Genomic DNA, 21,908 nt, shown 5'->3' on the forward strand with positions numbered 1-21,908 from the left:
CACAAGTAGCATTATGTCACCAAGACAAACCAATTTCATTCATGTAAGTGTAAAACAACATTTTTGCTGTAAGATATTTTCATCAATGTCAGGGACACACAAGCAAAATCTCAACAGTCAGCCCTGTCACTTACAGCAGGAGGAAGAGAAATGGTTCATTCACACTCAAATCGAATTCTCTGTCCACTACTTCTTTATGCTCATTGAATTTATTCATAAACTCATCACTGGCATTGTATTACAGCCAGGAGATATGCACACTTTCAATAGAAACCAACTGAAGAAAAAGGCAACAGAGATGAGATGCCGAAAGATGGGCTCATTCTGTTTCTAAGAGGAGCTGGCACAAAAGATACAGCCACGTCTTTCACTTGATGATTTGGGTCCCTCTACGTAGTAGTCAGTGATATATCAGACCCATCAGAGAGCAGCACAGTCTAGTAGAAAGGTCAGTCCTCTAGGGATCCACAATAAAGTTCTCTGCCACTAGCTCACATTTGGATTCTTGTCAAGTAACTCTCCCTGGGCTGTGGTCTCCACATCTGTAAAACAAGGGTCAGTCTAGATGTTCTCAAAGGCTCTACTAGTTCTAACATTCTTTGAATTCAAAATGAGGGTTGACTCTACTCTTTTTTTTCTTACTCATATATAAGATCATTGGATCCTCTAAAAAAATTCAAATGCATTTTCTCCCTCAATTTGCCCAATTTTATAAAATAATAAGGTTTTGTACTGGAGATCAGGCTGAGAACAACCCACAGTAACAGGAAATCCCCCTGTTACTGTCACATTTCCATCTATTTTTTTTTACCCCTCCTCCCCACCGTTTATCCCAAATCGTTGTTATCCTCACACATTCAGTTACAAGGTGCTCAATGATGCATACCACTGTTTCCTTACAGAGGAGTATCGGTAAATATTTCCCTCAAAACCCTTGAATACTTGCAACGAAAAGTAGCTGAGAGAGCTAATCAAACTTCGCGGCTGCTTTCACTAGCCTGCTGTCTCCTCTGTACACAACAGACATCTCCTCCTCCATAGACTCGTGCCATAGTGATGAAGCAGGAAAGTTATGACCAGATAGCAAAATAGCTATCAAATAGTTTATTTTATCAAAATAAAACCACTCTCCACTCAAACTTTTACCCTCCAGGGAACTGTTCAGGTGCTCATAACAAGTGCCTGACCTATCATTTTTCAAACCCCTGTACACTACTAGAACATTACTTTCATCTGGAAAGTATTTTGATCTGCAATTGTAAGACCTAATGGTGTTTAAATGAACATTATAGGTACTTTGTGAGCTCACAAGCTATAGAAATCAATAGGCACCTTGCATAGAGAAGGCCTGCAATTGATTTTTCCAGGAGAGAGTCAATTTGTAACTTTAGGAGAAGCATAGACAAGAGGGAGGAGGTTTAAGCATGCTGAAGGTTTAAAAAAAAATCACAGGTGTGTGGAAAATGCTGCACTGCACTAGAGTAGGAAGATCTCAGAGAAACAGGGTCTAGATTGATGGTGTTGTTCGGGAGTGGCTAAAGGGGTAACAGTTGAGAAATACTAGGAGCTCCTGCCGCGCTCTAGGGCTTGGAGAAGGAGCACTCTCAAGGTACACAGAAAAGGAAATGAATAGTGTTCCTGAGTCTCTTGAATTTAAATGTGCACTGTTGCTTTTCTAAGGATAAGGGCATCCAGTAGACTCATTCTCTCCAGTTTAAAAAAAAATCATCTGAAATTATAAAAATAATATATTTCATTCTTGAAATTTGCCAAAAGAGTAGATCTTATGTTCTCACCACCACCACCGCCGAAAAAGAAAAAAAGCTAACTGTGAGGTGATGGAAATGTTAATTAGCTTGAATGTGGTAATAATTTCACAATGCATACATAAGTCAAAACATCATGTTGTGCACATTAAATATATACAATTTTTATTTATCAAAAAAGTGTAAAAATTGTCTGAAAATTAATCTGTCCACTCAATAAAGAAGTCTAAGCATCATTCAATGTTCAGTGCTCTTCTAGGCACCATGGGTGACAGCAAGGTGTGTGCCTACCACAAGGCTACAGTCACTTAGAGGAAGAGGCAAAAGGCTATAGATAAGTTTCAAACAAAACTTATCCCCCAAATCCATTGATTGACAGTAACTTTCCTATGTAACTAGAGAATCTTGTTCTCAAAACAGCTATTGTTTTCTCCCTTCTCCCAAGTGTTCCTTTATCTTCTCCTTACTTTTTTATATTTTCTACAAGTTCATTAAAAATAAGTTCTACTTTAGTCAAGAGATAAATAATACAGAAGCTAAACAGTCTTATAAAGTTACACCTATTTTTATTCTAAATCCTTCTAACAGTGATGAGGGAGAATTCACGAATACCAAACAAACTTTTGAATTCTTGGTGGTCGGGGAGACAAAGGTTAAAAATGGAGAGGAAGGTTAAAAATGGAATTAGAGGGATCACAGAGCCACATTGTATAAATTTCAGTGTGAATTTTAAAAGGCTGTTTTGGTGAGCTAAAAAATCCCCAAGCACAAATGCCCTAGGGTTTTTTATTGACCTTGTTTAGTTTTGCTTTGAAGGATGTTAACTCTTCTAAAACATAATTTGAAAATCACCAGTCTCCTAATGACTGGTGTTGAGTGGACATGGAAGTGTTGGAAAGGATTTGCCTATTTCAAAATCTTCATAGGAGCATCTGTTACAAGGAATGCAACTTTAAATGGCTACAATTTTCAGTTTGAACATATCACCTTAAGTTAAATGATGTTGTTCACATGAACTGCTTAGGAGAAGTATATATGTGTAGAAAGCTGCACTTACTGTAGTGCATGAACCTGGCCTTGGTTCTGAGGTTTACCAATATCCAAACAACTACCGAATTTTCGGGTTTTCAAGGCTTTTATTTCAGAGCAGCATTCTTTTAAAAACAAACACCGTTTTCTCACCTGGGAAGTGAATGTTTTGTACTCAGCACTGCAAGTATTCCACAACTCACTGACTAGTATTAGACGTTCAAAAGAGCTCAGATGATTTAATTTCGAAAAGATGAATCTATTTCAGAAAACTGAAGACACATAGGAAATTATTTTCAATTGCTATTTGCTTAACTTTGTTTGGACTCATTTCTGCCTCTCGTACTCACTCTGTAGAAAGAAACAGGAGTAAACTACTGAGACTTAATTAACCAAAATGGTATCATGTTTTGCAAATTAAGTCTGTTATGATAAACAGCTTAGGGGCAGATATAAGCCAGCAGATAAAGATAAAAACTCCAAGAATCGACCGTACAATACAATTTAGAGTACAACCTGAAATACAGCCTCAGACACTCACCAGTGAAATGATTAGAAGTGGACAGATAGACACTATCAACACCGGCAGCACTGTCACAGCTGAAAACTTCATCATCAGATTCCTGCACAGAGGAGCAAGGTGAGGAGCCGTCAATTTCTTCCAACTTCCCCTTTAAAATTCCACTCATCGCTGCAGCGCTGTCACATGTACCTGTAGCAGGAACAGGAACAACAGAGCATTGAAACATCTGACCACTGATTGCATAGTCAAGGTCTCCAAATTGTTTTTGGGGGTTGTAATTTTTTGAACCACGTCCACCAGAGTATCATATCCATGCAGAAATCATTCTTTACACAATGTTTGAAAGCACTGAAAACAGTTCTACACTGATTCATTGCTATTTGCATTCTTATTCTGACAACAGTATTTTATGAGAAAAGTCAAAATTAAGGATGTGAATTCAGAGGGCTGCATAAGGAAATATGGCTCAGTGTTTTGAGTCAAATACAGGAGTCAAATACATTTATTTGATTTGTTCTGGTAAATATCATGTACTGTCACTGACAGAGCCGGGGTTCAGAACAAAGTAGATCACTCACTTGCATGCTGTCATACCCGGAGCATACTGATTAGGGCATGTCTATGTTGCTTGGGATTTCTTTTTTCTCAGGTACAAAGGCATCTACTTTCCTGGGGCTCTTTGTCCGTCAAAAATCAAATTGGTTGCTAGGAATGGCCATACCTACAGAATTTAGATGCCTTATAATGTTTCCAGTCAGTTCAGCAGAGCTACAGGGAATTCTTGAGTCCTATACCACAGAGGTTGGCGGACTAGATTTAATAGAGGGTAAATCACAGTCCTAAATCTTTTGCTGGATAAAATATTAATTTAAGTCTCTTCACTCTTGTATCAACATGGTCAGTGAAAGCCAGTCAGAGGTAGCCTGATGCATTTTTTAAAATTTGTTAATGTCAATTTAGATGAGTCATTAGACCTCTGAGAGTAATAATTTCTTCATAGCCATAAAGTAACTCTTAAGGTAATCAGCAGTTGCAAACACAAATTCTTACAATGGCAGTTAACCTCAATGAATAAAGAGGGTCAGATATAATAAAATCATGAAGTCATCTCAGTCTTCTCATTTGTCTACTGTTACTTGTAACAAAGGTATCAAGAAATACTTTTCTACCCGAAGGAAAATGATAGCATAGGAACAATAATAAATGGTCTCACAACCAAAGAGACAGTGGGTAGTAAGCAGTGTGAACTATGGCAAACTGGAGATGTACACCCAGGCCAAAGCGGGAAGCTATTACTCAGTCCAGGTCATTTCAGCACCATGCTTTCCCAATTTAACACACTCTAAAATCTGGCCAATGCCGCATTCACATTCAGAAGCAATCCTTTACACTGTTAGCTTTCACATGCCCCATCCTCCTTTCCCTTATTAATTTTGCTTATAAAGGAGTTGTTTTTTGATTACATTGTAATTTAAAACCCCTCTTGGATTGGCTCTATAAAATAAACAAAGAATGGTTCAGATCTGTGACTTGGAAGGGTCAACAGACAAAGGAATCAAAACATCCTCTCCCCCACTAGCCCAACACAATACCTGAAATGCCTTTACTAGAGATACATAAGTTGGGGGAACAAACGTATTTTACAAAAGACGCTTGCACAATACATGTTACCAAAGAGAGGCAGTATCTTAAGCCATCAAAACTCAGCATGGCAGTCCTATCTGTAATAAGGAACCTGTCTGATTGGCGTGACTTTCTTAAGAAGTCTGGCCACTTTCATTGTGCCTCTCAGTGACCTCATGGAGTCTCTCAGTTTTGGTAGCTATGCTTCTGTGGGGCATATGTGCTCCAGGTCCTTCTGCTGACTGACTTCCTCTGTTCTGTACTTTCTGTTTCCTAGTATCCTTAACTGGCATATCGTTTTACTTCTGAAAGAACATCCTCTACCGTATCCTGAAAGCCTCAACACTAAAAAACAGTTGTCTTGTTCTTTTAATATATCCCAGTTCAGACTGTTGAGTAAGGGAATCTGTGTCTTCGTTCAGATATTTGTGCCATTCTATAGAAAAGAGATTCATTTTCTGTACTTTGTTAAGGGGCCACTTATTATTTATTCAATAAACATCTCTTGAGCTTCTAGCATGAAACAGTGACTATTATAGTGACTATCGCTAGAGAGCAATAAAGTAACAACACAGAAAATAAATTCCTTCCTCAAACGATGCTCACTTTCTGGGTGTTGATGGGGGAAGGGGTAAACAAATAATAAACAGATAAGCAAATTAAATATATAATATGTCCTGTAGAGTTAAATACTATGAAGAAAGATAAATAGTCAAGTGGTATAGTGACTAAGAGATTGGCTGATAGAGAACATTGCATTTTTAATTACTTGGTGAGCTAATGTTACAGTGAGGAAGGTAAGGGAGCCAGCGATTTTGACATCTGGGGGAAGAGCAGGCCAGGCCAAAGGAGTGGTGAGTGCCGAGGTCCTGGGTTGGGCATAGTAGGCAATGAGGTTAGACAGGTATTGGGAGCTAGATTGTGTAGAGCCTATAAGGACTTTGGATATTACTCTACATGAGATGAAGGGCTTAAGTAGTGGAATGGTAAGATCTCACTTGTACTTTAAAAGGACCACTCATTCTGGACTTCCCTGGTGGTCCAGTGGTTAAGACTCCGTGCTTCCACTGCAGGGCGCGCGCGTTCAATCCCTGGTCGAGGAACTAAGATACCACATGCCGCGCTGCGTGGCCAAAAAAAAAAAAAGACCACGCATTTGCCTATTATTTCATTAAAAAACACACAAAAAAAGAGGGCCTACGGTAAAGGAAAGGTAGATTTGATGGGGAATGGAAAAGTCCTAGAATTAAGGAGGACTTAGCAGCTCAGATGAACAGTTAAAATCAGAACCTGACCAGTCGGAGGGTTGAAGAGGTTTCTTTGGCGGGGAAAGAATTTAGAACGAAGTTAGAAGGGGAAGGAAGGTCAAAGTGCTTCCCAAGGTAATGTGGTTACTTAATTTTACCTACAACCATCTCTGGTCTCTAGATTTACCAAATATTTGATGATGGTGGGAGCCACCTTTCCTGTTAGGTTTTAAATAGGACCAATTCTGATATATCCTACCATTTTGTGGTACTGCTTTGGCAAATAAAATTAACAATGAAAAAGAAGGTTTCCTTTATTACTCTAAAGGAATACTTCTTTTAATTTGGTAGAGAAGAGGCATTATATGGATGGTGACCATTATCAAAGATTTACTTATTGATGGGAAAATGGAGGCAAAGAGTTAATATCTATTTTATCCACCACCCTCCCTAAAGTTACTCATTTAAGACTTTTTTTAAAGTAAAATCCATAACTACTACTTGCTACTGCAAGGGTTATAGGATTCTGGCTTGGAGTTGACCTTGTTTGAAAGCAATCGGTTGAAGAGTCTCTCTTATCTTCAAGCGACTTACGGAGATTTTAAAAGAATTGCAGAAAACCTCCTAAAAACTGAGAGCTGTTGATGGATTTTTTAAAATGTTGATGTACCCTGTTTAATCATTATAGGAAGCTATTTGGAAGTTTTTCCTTAACTGGTATGAAATCGATGTAAATGATTTGTGTGGATTTGCTCACATTTATACTTTTAGTTCTGGTGACCTTGAAGAAACTTGCACAGAGCCATTAAAGAGAGAATGAACTGTGTAATTAGCTGAGTAAACACAAAGAAAGGGTGGGAAAAAATGTCCAAAAGCATAAGAAATATTTGGAGAGAGAGAGAGAGGGAGGAAAAATAGATTCATCCTACTTTGTGTCTGCCAGTTTGATTCTACTGTAGTGTGCTCTGGCTGTAGTACTAAAATTGCAATGTTACAATTATTTCCATGGCAACAGACAGTGAGATCATGCAGAAGTTAAATTGTGAGAGAGATTAAGATGCTACCCCCATTCAAATGTCTGCAGCAATAGGTGGGAAGGGAGAACAGAGTCACTGGGAATGTCCTTGATTGAGTTTGTCCCAGCCACATAGTCCAGGGAGAGCAATCCTAAACAGAATTGTCACCTTATAACACAGAATGCTCTTTTGAGAGTACATGGCTGGATGAAACTGTTAGCAAGCAGACAGAAGTATGGATGACTTGATTTATGTTTTCTAGCACCTAAAAGATTATGATATTTGTTAAAAGTCAAAAGTGTTAGAATTCTAATTCAGGGTCCCTTAACGAGGTCCTATGTGTCCTAGGTCCAAAAAAAAATGGAGTCGACTTAGGTTCTCTTTATCTATCTAATAGCATTCTTACTAATCCTATATCCAATAATTCCTTTCAAAAAGTATATAAAATAATACAATTTTCTTAATACTGCTCCTAATATGAAAATAGTCATAATTTTGTTTATCAGTCAAATAGCAGAGTCATATTTTGAATTAAAATATTCAAAACAACAGTTGAATGTTTTTATACAAACCAAGATACTCAAAAGACAAAAGATTACTAGCATTTAGGAGTAGGAGAAGAAAATAAATTAATAATTTTTATGTTCAATTTATGATGTAATGAGAAATAACTGAATTGAGACAGGTCACTAAAAGAATCTAAACATAAAAATATAATTTGTCATTTTGAGGTCAGAACTACCATGAATGTTGGGTACATTGCCCTTTCTACAAATGGAAATTATTTTTCTAAAAATAGTAGTTCAGAGTTTATATGGATCTCCCCCAAGAACTTAAGTATTTGTTGTTATTAGGCAAGTTTTACAGAATAAAGTATCCAATGATTGATTTTATGATTATATGACACCAGAGAGCCTAAATATACTAAATAGTAAACCTTCACAACCATATATATATTTTTAAGTTCCCCTTATTCCCCCACTATAAGGACACTTCTATAGAGCTGGGATACAACCATGGGCTTGGGTTGATTACTAAGGTTAATTGACAAAGACTAGAACAGGAATGAAGACAGATTGTTGGATCTAGAGATGGATGCAGAATAAAGGTGAATAAAAGTGAAATGGCCCTGGGGATTGAATGGCCCTGGGGATATGAAGGGAAAGTAGGACATGGGAGAAAGAGTTTGTAAAGAATAGAAGAAAATCCCCAAAGGAGAAATGGACAATTTGGTGACTTGAGAGATCTGGGCAGTGATATTTATCAAGAGTTAAGTCACAGAAGATCAAGAGGTAGAAGAAATTAGCCTGGGTTGTAGTATCTATGGAGAAATGCTGGTTTTAAAGATTATGAAATTTGGTACATCTCCCTTTGGGTTGAGAGGGAAATAGGATGAACTGTTTTAATCTGAACTTGTGGTGATATCTGGATCCCCCAATTAAAAACACATCCGTTAATGTAAAATTTAGAACCTGAGAGCCTGGAGCTGGAAAAAGCTTAAGAGAAAAAAGCAATCTGCACTGTTACCACCAATTTGCCTTCAGGTATAGGGAAAGTGGTGATGTGTCCTACAGTAGGACTTAGACTAGGCTAATCATTAAAATTTTCTGGGGAAATTTTTTTAAATGTAATAGAGTCCCAGGAACTACCAGGAGTCACTGGTATGGTGAAAAGGGTGAAGCCAGTTGCTTGAAAACCTGGTTTCACCATTTCCTTAAATAGTTCTTTAGTGAGTTACTTAATTTCTCTGAGCCAAAGTTTTCTCACCTGTTAAATGGGGCTAGTAGTAGCTGTTTTATAGTGTTAGAATGTGCACTGTAGGTATTTCTATGTCCTCCACTGGTATGTATTATGAATTCCAGATGCTTGGCATTATAGCTAAAACAAAACAAAAACAATACACTAAAGTCTTGACTGAGAGTGTAATTTAGTCAGTTCAGTATAGAGGGGGGCTATAAATTAGAAGTGAGCGACCAGAGCATGCCATTTCTCTTTAAGGCATGGAATAAATGGCAACAGGACAGAAAACTAGGGGAGATGCTACAAAGTCATCTTTTGAGGATACCCTTGTTCTTTGGATGGATGGGCATGACCAGACAGACAGCATCAGGGTATGTTCCCTCCCTTGTCAAGTGAACCTGTCTTGCCGAAAGGCCACTTCACACTCCAGAAAGGAGTACTAATTGATTAACACTATATATGCAATTTTGTAACCTATAATTTCTCCACTTATAACATGAGCATGTTCTCTTCTCATTAAATAATTTTCTAAACCACTTGTTTTTATTTGATTTTCATTTTTGTGTTTAAGGCTACACAGCATTTCATTGAATAGCTATGCAATAATATTTAACTACAATTCTAAGGGAGATGCTTGGCTTCTTTGGAAATATTTATTATAAATCTCCATATAATTAACATTTTCTTTCATATATCTTTGTGTACATCTCTGATTATATCTCTAGGATGAATTCCTAGAAGTGGAATTACCAGGCTTTCAGTACACATTGCCAAATTACCTGGCAGAAAGGTTCTACCAATTTATGTCTTTAATGGTGCAGTAGGATGTCATTTCACTATACCCTTGTCATTACTGCAACATTGCTGTTTTTTTAAAATTTTATAAATTTTTCATATATTCAGTAAGAATAAGAGCTAACACACATCATGCTTACTATATGCCAGGCACTGTTCTGGCATTTTACGTATGTAGTATGTTGGATTCTAAGGTGGTATACAAGGTTGCCCACCTCCTGGTGTGCTCTCTTTGTATAACCCGAGGATTGTGAATATGGTGAAATATCACTCCGTTATGTTCACATTATATGGCAAAGGGAATCTGCATATATAATGGAGGTCCCAAATCAGTGACCTGGTAGATTGTCCAGGTGGGCCTGAATTAATCACATAAAACTTTAAATCTAGAGGACAGAAATTAAGGGTGAGAAGGACTCCACACAAGAGAGATTCTCTGTGGTTGACTTTGAAGATGGAAGGGGTCACATGACAAGGACTGTGTGCAGCCTCTAGGAGCTGAGAGTGGCTCCAGCTGCAGCAAGGAGGAAACAGGGACCCTAGTCCTAGAAGCACAAGGAACTGAATTCTGCCAACAAGTATGAGCTTTGAGATAGATTTCCCCCCACAGTGACCACACAAGAATTCAGCTGTGCTGACCCTGATTTCAGCCTTGTGGCTAAGAATTTAGCCACACTCTGCAGGATTTCTGACCTACAGTACTATATGATAATAAGTGGGCATTGTTTAAATTGCTAAATTTGTGGTAATTTGTTGCAAGGCAATAGAAAAGCAATCCGACATATATCAACTTATTTAATTTTTGTTGTATGCATAGGAGGTAGGCATTATTATTAATGTCACTTTCAGATTAAAAACTGAAGCACAGAGAGGTTAGATGATGAGCCAAGGTCATAAAGCTAATTGGTCTTACAGGCAGCACACAAACCTGGGCATTTTGGCACTTGAAATCATATTTTAATCATCACACTCTTCCTTGACTCCTGATGGTATCTTACTACTTAAATTGTTTTTGCAATTTTACTATCTCATACAGTACTAATTTAGCCAGCTGATATCCAATGAGTTAACTGCAGTTAATATGGGGGAAAAAAAGGAATTTTTTAATCCCCTAATGAGGAATAGTATTTAGGAAGCCATTAAAAACCCTGGGGATTAGTTTGTTCCTTCCATTCTTGGTTTATTAACAGAAAAGGATGACTAACAATAACAACTGAAATTGCACACAATTCCTGACTATGTCTTAAATTCTGTAGTGAAAAATGTTCTACATGGATCTATCAGTCTTTACAATATCACCCAGGTAGATAATAACTGAATTTCACAGAAAGGGAAACTGAGGCTCAGATAGCTTAAGTAACTTGTTCACATTTACACAGGCAGTAAGATAGCATGCCTGCGAGTTGAACTGTAGACTGCATAGCTGCAAAGTTTATTATGCATTCCATCAATCACTATGCTGAACTATCTAAAGAACTAATAGGTTAGCCAAAGTTACAATACCCAATTTGTACTAGAGTATGCATTTCTAGAAGCAGAGGTGCTGACTGGCTGACTGAATCCTTCATTTAAGGGGTATATATGTACACCCACAGTACAATCCCCACACACATGAGCATATTTAAAGATATATTAGCTATTAGCAGTTGTTCTTTCCCTATAGACTCCCCAGACATTACATCATGGCGTGACATTCCTTTTTTTTTCAGTAAGTTCTACCTTGCTGTGGCAGACTGGGACTTCCACCTGTCCCGTATTATCTGCTTGCCTTTACCTTCAGACATATTAAACCCCGGTAAAATGGGTACATTAACTCTTAGTACACACCCTTAGATTCTTTGTAGCTGATTCAGCATTGTCATCTGCCAAACATGATGACTTAAAATTGTTCACCACAACACAAGATAAATGGCAGAAAGTGGACCCGGAGCAGAAGAAAAATATTGCTGAACAATTTAAACTTTAATCAAATGTTGATGAATAACTTTGACTCAAGAAAGTGGGGATTTATTGAGAAAGAATATATATATCAGAGATTGGTAAAATACTTATTACTATATTTTCTTACACAAACATTATTTAACATTTATATTACATGTTAATATAAAAATTAATTACATTAATTTACAATTAGTCCATTGATTTACTATATGATGATGATCTGTGTGTGTGTGCCTGTGTGTGTGTGTGTGTGATCAGAAATAGAAGAGTAGTAAAATGGAATAGCACAGTGCAGGGAGTCATGAAACGGGGACTCCATACAGATGAAATCCCCTGTTAAAGTCAGAGAGGTCAAAAGGAGTTTGCATAATAAAAAGTCTGCAATATAAAATTTTGCATGGCTTAATGACATTTATGTGACACGAACATTATCACACTGAAGAGTGTTAACAAAGAAGCACATGAAAGAAAGGGACTATCTTTAGCATGTAATGAGTGTCTGTCACTGGGGAAGGTGCAAGAAAAGGGTAAGATGACTATCTGACAAGATTATTCACTTATTTATGCAGTCAGAAAAACAATTTTGATACAATTTTGATATATAAAATGTATCAGGCATTATGGTAGATGTTGATGATACAAGACAAAGGAAACCCCCTGCCACAGAATTATAATTGAGTTGATAAAAGGTTATAGAGAGGTCAGAGAAGTGACTGAAAGGACCACACTAAGAAGTAAAGGCAGGGAGCACAGGATAGAACTGAGGTGGCCCTGAGGCTGCTAGCTATGGCCCTGCCCATAGTGTGTGAAGATCTCTGAATATAGAAGCTTACAATGGAGTCCCTAAGTGCAGAGTTTCCCATTTGACCCTCAGTCCCAGGGGACTTCAGTGGGCAGGTTGGGAGAGTCCACTTGGGGCCCCTTACTGATTTAGACATCACAGTAGTCAAACGACCTAAGGTTTGAGTTTTATGAACTACAAAAAAGGAATTTTGAGACAGCGAAGCAAGAATTTTTAAAATAACTTTTGAAAACTTTTCCCAGAATCTTTCTGCCTTAATATGCTGACAGCATCAAAACCAGTATTACCTGGGTAATGACTGATGACAAATGTTGATTTTCCCTGGCTAGCCTAACCTGAGATAGAAAAGGAAATGAAAATCTTTGTAAATACATTCAGGAGTCCTGTTTAGGAAATGACTTGTTTCATTTATTAAGTATGTTGTGATATATCCACAATATGACAGCAGCTAACTCCAACAACACTTACTAGAAAACAAAACTAAAATGCATTTTTGACCTTGACAGCAAACTCACAGAAAGTCAAGGAGATTATGACGGTAAGATAAAGTGATCAGGCTGACAGGAAACCAAAAGCAGGACCAAAGTGAAGAGCTCTGTGCAACTCTAAAATTCCTGTGTTGTTACGCATTGGGGACCGCCTGGCCACACCATGTTTTTCCACCTTCTTCCAAAGTCCTCCTAAACTCTGCTTTTCATCCATCCAGTATTTAATGCATTATATCCTATATTTGATACAAACTCATAGTGTTTGGCTATTCTTATTTTACATAATGCTCAGTTTCCCACTAAAAAAATTATTGTGGGAATCCTTCTCTGTGCCTTACTTTGTTCATAGGTAAAATAAGCAGTCAAGGAAGGGATTATCTCTATAGGCCAGTTCCACACTTCTAGAATAATGGAAGACTAAAATATTGAAAGGGAATAAGAAAATTAAATGAGTGTTTGCTAAAGGACTTCATAGTCAATATCATTTAAAGATATAAAAATTTACATAAGAACTACTTTTACCTGGTGATTTAATATTGTTACAAATGTGCATGTGAGTCAGGAGAAATATAGAAATGTGTTGTGTGCACCACCTTTTGTTGTTGTATTGGAAGATGATGTGTTAAGCTCTTGATCTCACTAAAGTACAAAGACTCTTTGGAAATAAATCACATGGCTACTATCTTTTGGCCATGAGACTAAAATGAATGGATGGCAAAGTTGATCTCCCATCAAGTAGTTTTCTTGTTAAAGTGTGATCCTTAGAATTAGCATTGACATTTATCAAGGTCATCATAATTTTATGAATTAAATGCTTGAAAAGTTATACTGAGTCTGTATTCTCAAAGTATGCACATTCAACAATTTTCAGGTCAAACTACTTAGTCTGTCACCAACTGAGATCTAAACAGTTGACTAAGAAATCAAATGATTTGCCCAACTGAGTTCACTGAGATATGTGAAACATCCAAATGTGATTGTTAGCTTGACAAGCAAATCCATTCCCTGCTCCTTGATTTACAAAATGGTAATTAAAGAGTAATAATGCTGCTTTGGACCAACTCCCTTTCTACAGCTATATAAGCCCTATACTATACTATCAGGTATTCGGTATATACTAAGTCAAAAATAAATTCTGATCAAGAATATATTTGCGTTATGGCCTACCATAGTACAAATGTTAACATGATTTTTCATTTGCTTGAATTACCTTAAGTACATAGCACAGTTTGAACATTGTGAAACCTGACCCAAGCTCTCTTAACCTGGAATTTCCATTTCTTTTAAATCCCACCCTTCCGTTTCCAGCAATGTGGGGTTATTTGCCAAACCAGCATATTTTCATTATAGCTATAAAGTTGTCTACCTATATTATAGAGGAAACTATTAATATTTCATTTTCCTGAATACATTTTGTGAGACTTAAGAGACCTATGTAAACTCCCCTACGAATCTGGCAAGCTGCTTTTAGCAAGTAAAGAAGCATGAAACAGTAAAGAACCACTACTAACAAACTGTACTTAAAAATTATCTGTAGATAGGCTAAGTCCATGCACTGCATCATTTTAAGGAACATACTTGGTAATTACTTGAAACATACTTGGTAATTTTGGTTATGCCTGAAATGAGTTATTTATACAGGTTGCATAATCCATTTACTAGTCTATCTGATTTGCTGTTAGCGAGCCCTTTAATGTCATCTGTGTTTACAATGAAAGTGCTGCCATTGAAGTGCTTTGCTCGTGTTAATTGATAAAAGCTAAATACTTCCCATTATCCTAACTCTTTTTGACAAATAACATACTGACATATCAAATTAATTTAACTTTAAATAATGTATTGCCTAGATATTAAATATATTAAAACATGGTTTAAGCTTGTAGTACTTTATTTGCTCCATTGCTAACAATAAATCTAATACACTAAGGTTAATATTATGAAAATAAGATATTATATGTCAAAAGCATTTAAACAAATGGTAAAGAGAAGATAGAGTTAGGGCTCTCATCTGAATTATAATAAAATAGGAAAGATGTAACAGCTTTATGCTGATTTTCCCTCTCACCAAATAGCTGAGAGAAAAAAAATTATAATGAAAATGTTTTAATTTAAAAAATTGCCTAGAGTAAAATACGATGATAGTAGTGATTTTTATTTTTTATAAAGAAAAGCCACAGAAAATGAATTTTTATTTCCAAACAAAAGCAAAGGGTTTCAAATAAAACAAAAAGTACATATGTGTATTTATAATAATTTCTATTAAATTTCAAATATATTACCTTAATACTAATAAAAAACAGTTTTAGGTTGTTGAAATATATAATTTTTTATATGTTAGATAGATTACAAAGGTAAGGAAATGACTACATTAATAAAAGATAGTCTGGACATTAAGTAAAAACATTCTTAATCTGTCAAAATATGTATTTAATCCTCTTCACTATCCATAGACTGAACCTATATCTCAAGCTTTTCTTTTTATGACTAAAATGACTAATACATCAAAAAAATGTTTCTTAATTTATTGTCTTGCTCAGTATCCTACTAACCACTACAAACCTAAAGAGAAAAAAGGAAGAAAGTATTGTGCACAGGAGACAAAGTTGGATGTAGTTGTCTCCATTAAAAACCTACGTTTGAATCTTAATGTTTGCACTAAAGGAAAAACAAATGGTCTTGCTTTGGCATCTCTCACAGAGCGGCCTTACATGGTTCTCATTTGCCTTGTTTCATCCTTCACTTGGACAGGAACCTCTTAACTGTTTTCTTTCATACTTTTTTTTCTCTTGCTTCCACCCCAGCGCGTGCACGTGTGCACACACTCACACACACACACACACTCTTTTTCATGTAGTCTCTGCAGTAAAAGCTACCATAGTTATCTCATGCAGACGTCTGCCCATGGATGATAGGAAATGCTGATTGAGAAAGGGTTTATCTACTTTTCATCCAAAATATGTGAGCCATTAAGGAAATTATAAAAAGCAGCAACAATATACTCTGGTTTTATTCAGAACCTTTCCCTTGCCAATTATTGAAAGGATGATATTTTTAGCCAAAGAAAGCAAAATGCATCTGCAGCAGCTGGTTTCCAAGGAAACAGAATAATTTAAAACCATGTGGAACTCTGCTCTCTAATTTTCATCAATTCCCCTTCATTCTTGGAGGTAGATTTACTTGGAATTTATAATTTTCAAAAAATATAACTGCCTTAACTTATTTTCTTTAACACATTTCAGGAGAAGAATATCTGGTCTTACAAATCACCTTAAATTCCAGTCTAAGGAATGGATTAATTTCTACCATCATTTTGTTTTGAAAACCAAGATCAGAAGAATCCATGAATAATTATAAACATGGCAATATTTTAGTATCATAAGATTTTTGAAATCCAGAAATTGTTCAAAATAAATCATGCAAGAGTATTTGCTTAGGTCAATATGACACAAGTGTGTAAACATAACTATGTTCAGCACATTTAGGAAATTAAAGATAGTTCTCCATTCATTTAGATAATCTTTACCCAATATTCAGTAGTTTTCTTCCCCCTTTTTTCAATTTTGCAAGAACTGTTATGTTTTTGTCTGTTCTTCAAAGACAAAATCCATCTCATTTCTCAAACAAAAACAAAAAGCAAACACAAGACCAAAAAAATCCTTAGAAATTGTACATGTTCGTTCCTATTAGTTTGTGACTCATTCAAAAGGAGTATTTTTAAAATATATGAAAATGTATGAACAAGTCATTTACATCATTGAATGACTTTTATTTTATTATTATAATCAACAAGTATTAATTGATGGTCAATGTGTTCAAGTCAGTAGTAACCTTTTTTAAAATGAGCTCCATTTTAATGAGTTTCCCCATCCTTAATTGACCTATATTTATGAACTAAAATCACTGTAAGATTAAATGGATTTGGAGTAAAATTATTTTTCATGTCTTTACTGTAAGTGTGTCATTGAGTCTATACATTTACCCTTATTATTTACCCTCTTATAAATAAAAGACAATATTAAGAGAGAGAAGCAACTGGTAAAGTAAAACCTTAACTTTTGAGCTGTTAAAAAATATTGTCCTAGGGATATTACCAACAATATAAATACTGTGATGGAATTCTTATCTAGATATATTTGACTGATAAAGGAAACTACCAATGAAACTTGCCTAATATGCTATTTTTTACAGCAGTGTTTAATCCTTCACAAACAGGTTTCTAAGCTTTGAAAATGGAAACGGCTCCATACATGTTGATAAATAAAGACAGTTGTTTAATTATCATATGAGCTTACAATTTATTAAACAAAATGATATAACTACTCAATAGCTTGAGGTTTATCAAGAGGAGTGAGTTAAAAGAAAATGCATATAAATCATTCATGCTAAATTAGTGCTAAAAGTGTCTACAACCTGCAAAAATTATTTTCCTAAACAATTTCTTGTGTTGTAACTATTAAACACCATGTGAAATTTTATACTGTATATTCAGAGAAAGCTCCATTTTCTCAGGACCTGTGAATTTTACCAAGCTTTCCTCAACTTTCCTTTGATTTCCAATAACATACACTTGAATAAAAACAAACAATAAAAGACACATGATGACTCATCTTATCCATTAATTTTGCTTCTGTAACACTTGCTAGAAAGTTATCCAGGATAAGACATGCCTCTGGTGTTTTTATCAGCTAAGGATTTTGCAGGGAGAGAGAACAGCTCATTGCAAAGCTTCCTCAAGTAATGAGAGGGACACACTTTCAAGGAAATGTCTTATAGAATAATTTCTACATCATAAAATTGTCTCAGTAGGAATTGAGAAGCATTCTCTTTTGAAGAAAAAGAATTTTTTTCCTTCTCTTTTGCTCTTACCTGTAAATATGGTTTCTGTACTTCGGCTCCGTCAGAACAGACTGAAGAGTTCTCTCCTCCCTAGTCTATCCATCAGGCAGCAGCCAACCAATAACAAAAGCCAGATCCTGGCATTCTCTGGCTCATGCTCCCTGTCTGCTTTCATCCCTCGTTCCCTCCCACCCCCACTCTTTTAGGAGACAAATCCTTGCAGCTGGAGAGAGGCAGGGAGAGGAAAAAAGGAACATGGAGAAGAAAGGAATAAAGAGATGAAAGATATTTCAAAGAATAGCTCCAAACTATGGAAAATATCTGCAGGTGAACTCAGCTGAAGTAAAAATGTCTTGCTTTGGCTATAGGAAAATAGAGTTAATCAATGCCTTACCCACCTGAAATCAAAGAAAAATAACGTAGGTACATCACCTATTTTTCAGTTCCCACTGATTTATTTTCAGTGAAAAAAATGATCTTCTTATTGTACATTTTGATATGTAGATAGAAGAGGTTGAGACTGAACATCAAGATAACATTATGCACATTCAGTTTGCAAAGAGATAAAATTAAAATGAATCAAGACCCTTTATATTGAGGCATAATACTATTTGCATTTCAACCTCTGCTGGGCACTGTTTTCATTTAAAACCAGTTTCAGAGCCTAGTCAGTATGAAAAAGATATTTCATCCGGAGTATTAGAATATTTAAATATTTCAAAGTTATGTGGCTTGCATTTCTTCATATTTCTTAAATACTGGCATCAATTTCTCTATGTGAATAATGGAACTTGTTAAAGATTAAAAAGGAATCAGCCATTCGGTTGCCATGTCTCAAAGTGACTAATTGAATTCCAATATTATTCTAATAACCTTGGGCAAAATCATTTCACTTCTGAACTAAGAGGCATAAAAAGGACAACTGAGGAAAATATCCTTAGACTTCTTTAAGGCAACAAAGCAAATTTGTCCACAGCTTAAAGGAAGTTGGTCTAGGACTGATGAAGAATTTAAACCATATACAGACTGAATTCTTACAAAATATAATACAGATCATGGCTCTTTATGATAAAAAGTGCTATTAATTGAGCTTTCACTAGGTGAAAAAGTTTCCGTGGGGGTATAAATTAAACAATGAATGTTTTCTCCATCGTAGAGATATTTATAGGCTTTGCTATTCAATTTCTTAAATCAGTAATGTGTCCTCATGGAAATAAGACCAAAGGGAGAAAAAAAAGAGAAGTGACAAGAAAGTATTCTTCAACTCCAAGAACAACTGGAATGAGGGCAAATCACTGGTAGTCCAGAAATAACTATGGAAAGTTTTTAGGGGTGTCAATCTTGTTAGGAAGGGAGTGGCTGTCAATTAAAATTGACTTTAGATAGAAGTGTAGTGATTTTACTTTGTGTGCTCAGTTATTTGGGGTAGCTCTGCTGGAGATAAAGAGAAGGTTAAATTATCCCTGATTCCCACTTCAAGTCCTCTCCTGCGCAGGATGCTTTCAAAGCTTCTGTGGTCCTACTGCTAGGAATAGCTGGAGGAATCCCTAGGTTAGCATTTCTTAATGTGGGAGCTGGGGTCCATCTGCATCAGAAAGGAATTGGGACGATTTTGAGGAGTGGTAGTCCAGATGCATCCACAATTATGTAGTTCAGAAACAAGAAGCCCCGTGCAAGGAGCCAGATGGTTAAAGATAAAAGACCTTCAAATATATTAATGTAAGCTGAAGGATCAGTGGAAATATTTCATATCTCTGGTCTCATAAACATATCAAGGGATTAAAAATATAAAAAATCATTTTTTTTCATTCCAACCTTCACTAAGGAAGTCATTAAAGGATTCCTAAATTGCCTTTTGAAATTGAGATTTAGAAGCATCAAGTCAAAAGGTCATAAAGAGTACTAAGACTACCGTAGAGCTAACTGATCCACAGGAAAAAACAGATCAGCAAGACTTGTTGGCAATCACCCAAATGCTTATAAGAACTCAAGGGTAAAATTTGGTGCAACTGGCCAAAGTATTTTACATGTTGTTATAAATTACCCTGGTGCCAGGAGACCATCAGTGTGGTCTCTACCCATCTGAGAACACCATGATAATCATTGGACAGTAAGAGATGCTCAAAAGTATTTAATAAAAAAACGTAGGGACCGATGCAACTAACTTCATTAGCTGCTTGTGAAATATTAACAATGTAATTCTAAAAGTATGAATTCACAAATATTTATTGACTATTATTTTCATGAAAAATACTGTCCTTGGTATTAAAATACAGTAAAGAAGACCAAATCTCTGACTTTATGGAGCTCCTACGTTAATTGAGGCAAATTATATCTTTTATATATACATGTATGGTCTACACCGTAGAACTGGAGTGTTGAATTAGGCAATGTGTAGAGACCCAAATTAAACAGCAGATGTACTTCCTGCCCTTGAGATGCACCCTTGAGATGTGTCCCAGCAGAATGCATGACAAAGAGGATGATCATGGATTATCGCAATAACTGGAATAACTATGGGAACAAAGGTGACAGCATATTTTTGTGAGAAAAAAATGTGCCTTGTGATCTCTTTGTTAAAGAGCTTTAAGAGTCTAAATTTTTACGAGGGTAAGTGATAATTTTAAAAAATATTTCCAAAACTATCACAAAATATAGAAGAGGACCGTGAAAAATCATGTATCAAAAATAAATAATTTGCTTAGTGATAAGATGCTCTGGATAAAAATAAAATTGATAACATTGTTTCCTCAGGAATTCATGCTGAAAACAACTGCAAATAGGGTTGTTAGTTTTACAACAATTAAGTGAAATTAATAAAATGTTCTCAAGGAACAGTAAAATAACTTGTGTTCTGATTCCATTCACATTTCCTGGAGAGTTCCATAATAAACAAAACTATGAAAACTTTACAGGTCAGCATTAATGAACAATAAGGTAGTAGTAGGTGATTTTCATTAGGGGTAGATATAAAGTTATAATTTAAGAACAAGTAATTTAAATTTAAAATATGATGATGTTTGAACATCAGCTGCAACTCAGGAGGAGATTGATATCATTTTGGTTCCGAAAGAAATTAGTTCTTGTTGCCAAAAATGCCCACAAAACTACCTGTCTTCTAGAAGCATAATAAATGAGAAATTTTTAAAAGAAGTGTGCATTTATTTTATATAAAATTGCAGTTTTTCTACACTTGAAATGCCACAGTAATTACTGGTTATCACATATCAAGAAAGATGTAAAATAAACAGAAAATATCTGGAGAAAGGCAAGTCAAGTGATCATTGGAATTAATAGGTTTCAAATGAGTTTGACCATGAGATTTGGTAACTTGAAACATGTAAGACAAAAATGGAAAAAGGACATAATCCAAGCCTTTAAAATATTGATTGTGGATAACGTAAAGAGAACTTCGTCACCAAATTGTAAGGCACCTTGAGCACTTGAGAGGGAGATCATTTCATGATCAATAAAAACAAGTAATTGTTTCCACTTCCTTTCCTCCCAAACATTCCACATTTTAATTACCCAACATGCATGGGAAATTCATGATTTAGACTGGATTGGTTTCAAAATAATTTAAGGTTTATTTTTAAGATTTGAAAAACTTGGAGGAAGTGTATTTTATTTAATATTTAAATATGCAGAGCACAGCACAGTGATTGGCAAATAATAAGTGTTCAATAAATGTGGAAAAGTATAAACCCACAGCAAGAGAGGAATGGAGTTGGGAGAAAATGTTGAGAAGAAAGAAGAAAACAAAAAGGAATGAAAGAGAGAGAGCATGTGCAAATCATGATAAATAATGATAAATTGATCTTGTCTTAGTATTGGCTATCCTTTAGAATTTTATAGAATAAGCATTTCAAACTCTATAAGCAATGCCAGCTTCTGGAACAAAGAGGTGAAATAAAGATCCTAGAAATAAACAAGTAACAACCTCGTGAACCAGACCTGAAACCACTATCTCCTTTGGGATTCATCTAGCTAATGATTCTCTGTTCTGAATGTTCTGAGAAGAATAAAAGTAGAGGAAAGCAAAATAGTGCCAAACTCCTTAATAGGAAACAATTTGGCCGGTGATAGTGAGAGAGAGCCCAAC

The 21,908-nt window shown here is 35.7% G+C and overlaps 1 protein-coding gene across 6 annotated transcripts in view; it reads right to left on the reverse strand.

Annotated features, from left to right (window-relative positions):
• CSRNP3 (cysteine and serine rich nuclear protein 3) overlaps positions 1–21,908 on the reverse strand; it is a gene marked incomplete at its 5' end in the record, with an annotated part of 250,330 nt that overhangs the window by 171,979 nt on the left and 56,443 nt on the right. For 3 of the 6 annotated variants that reach the window (XM_082395314.1, XM_082395312.1, XM_082395313.1), the window contains one exon: positions 3,337–3,507. The exons of the other annotated variants lie outside the window; for them this stretch is intronic. The remainder of the gene's footprint in view (positions 1–3,336; positions 3,508–21,908) is intronic. 6 annotated transcript variants of the gene reach the window in all.

This window comes from Balaenoptera borealis, assembly GCF_965194805.1.
Source record: "Balaenoptera borealis genome assembly, chromosome: 6".
NCBI lineage: Eukaryota > Metazoa > Chordata > Mammalia > Artiodactyla > Balaenopteridae > Balaenoptera > Balaenoptera borealis.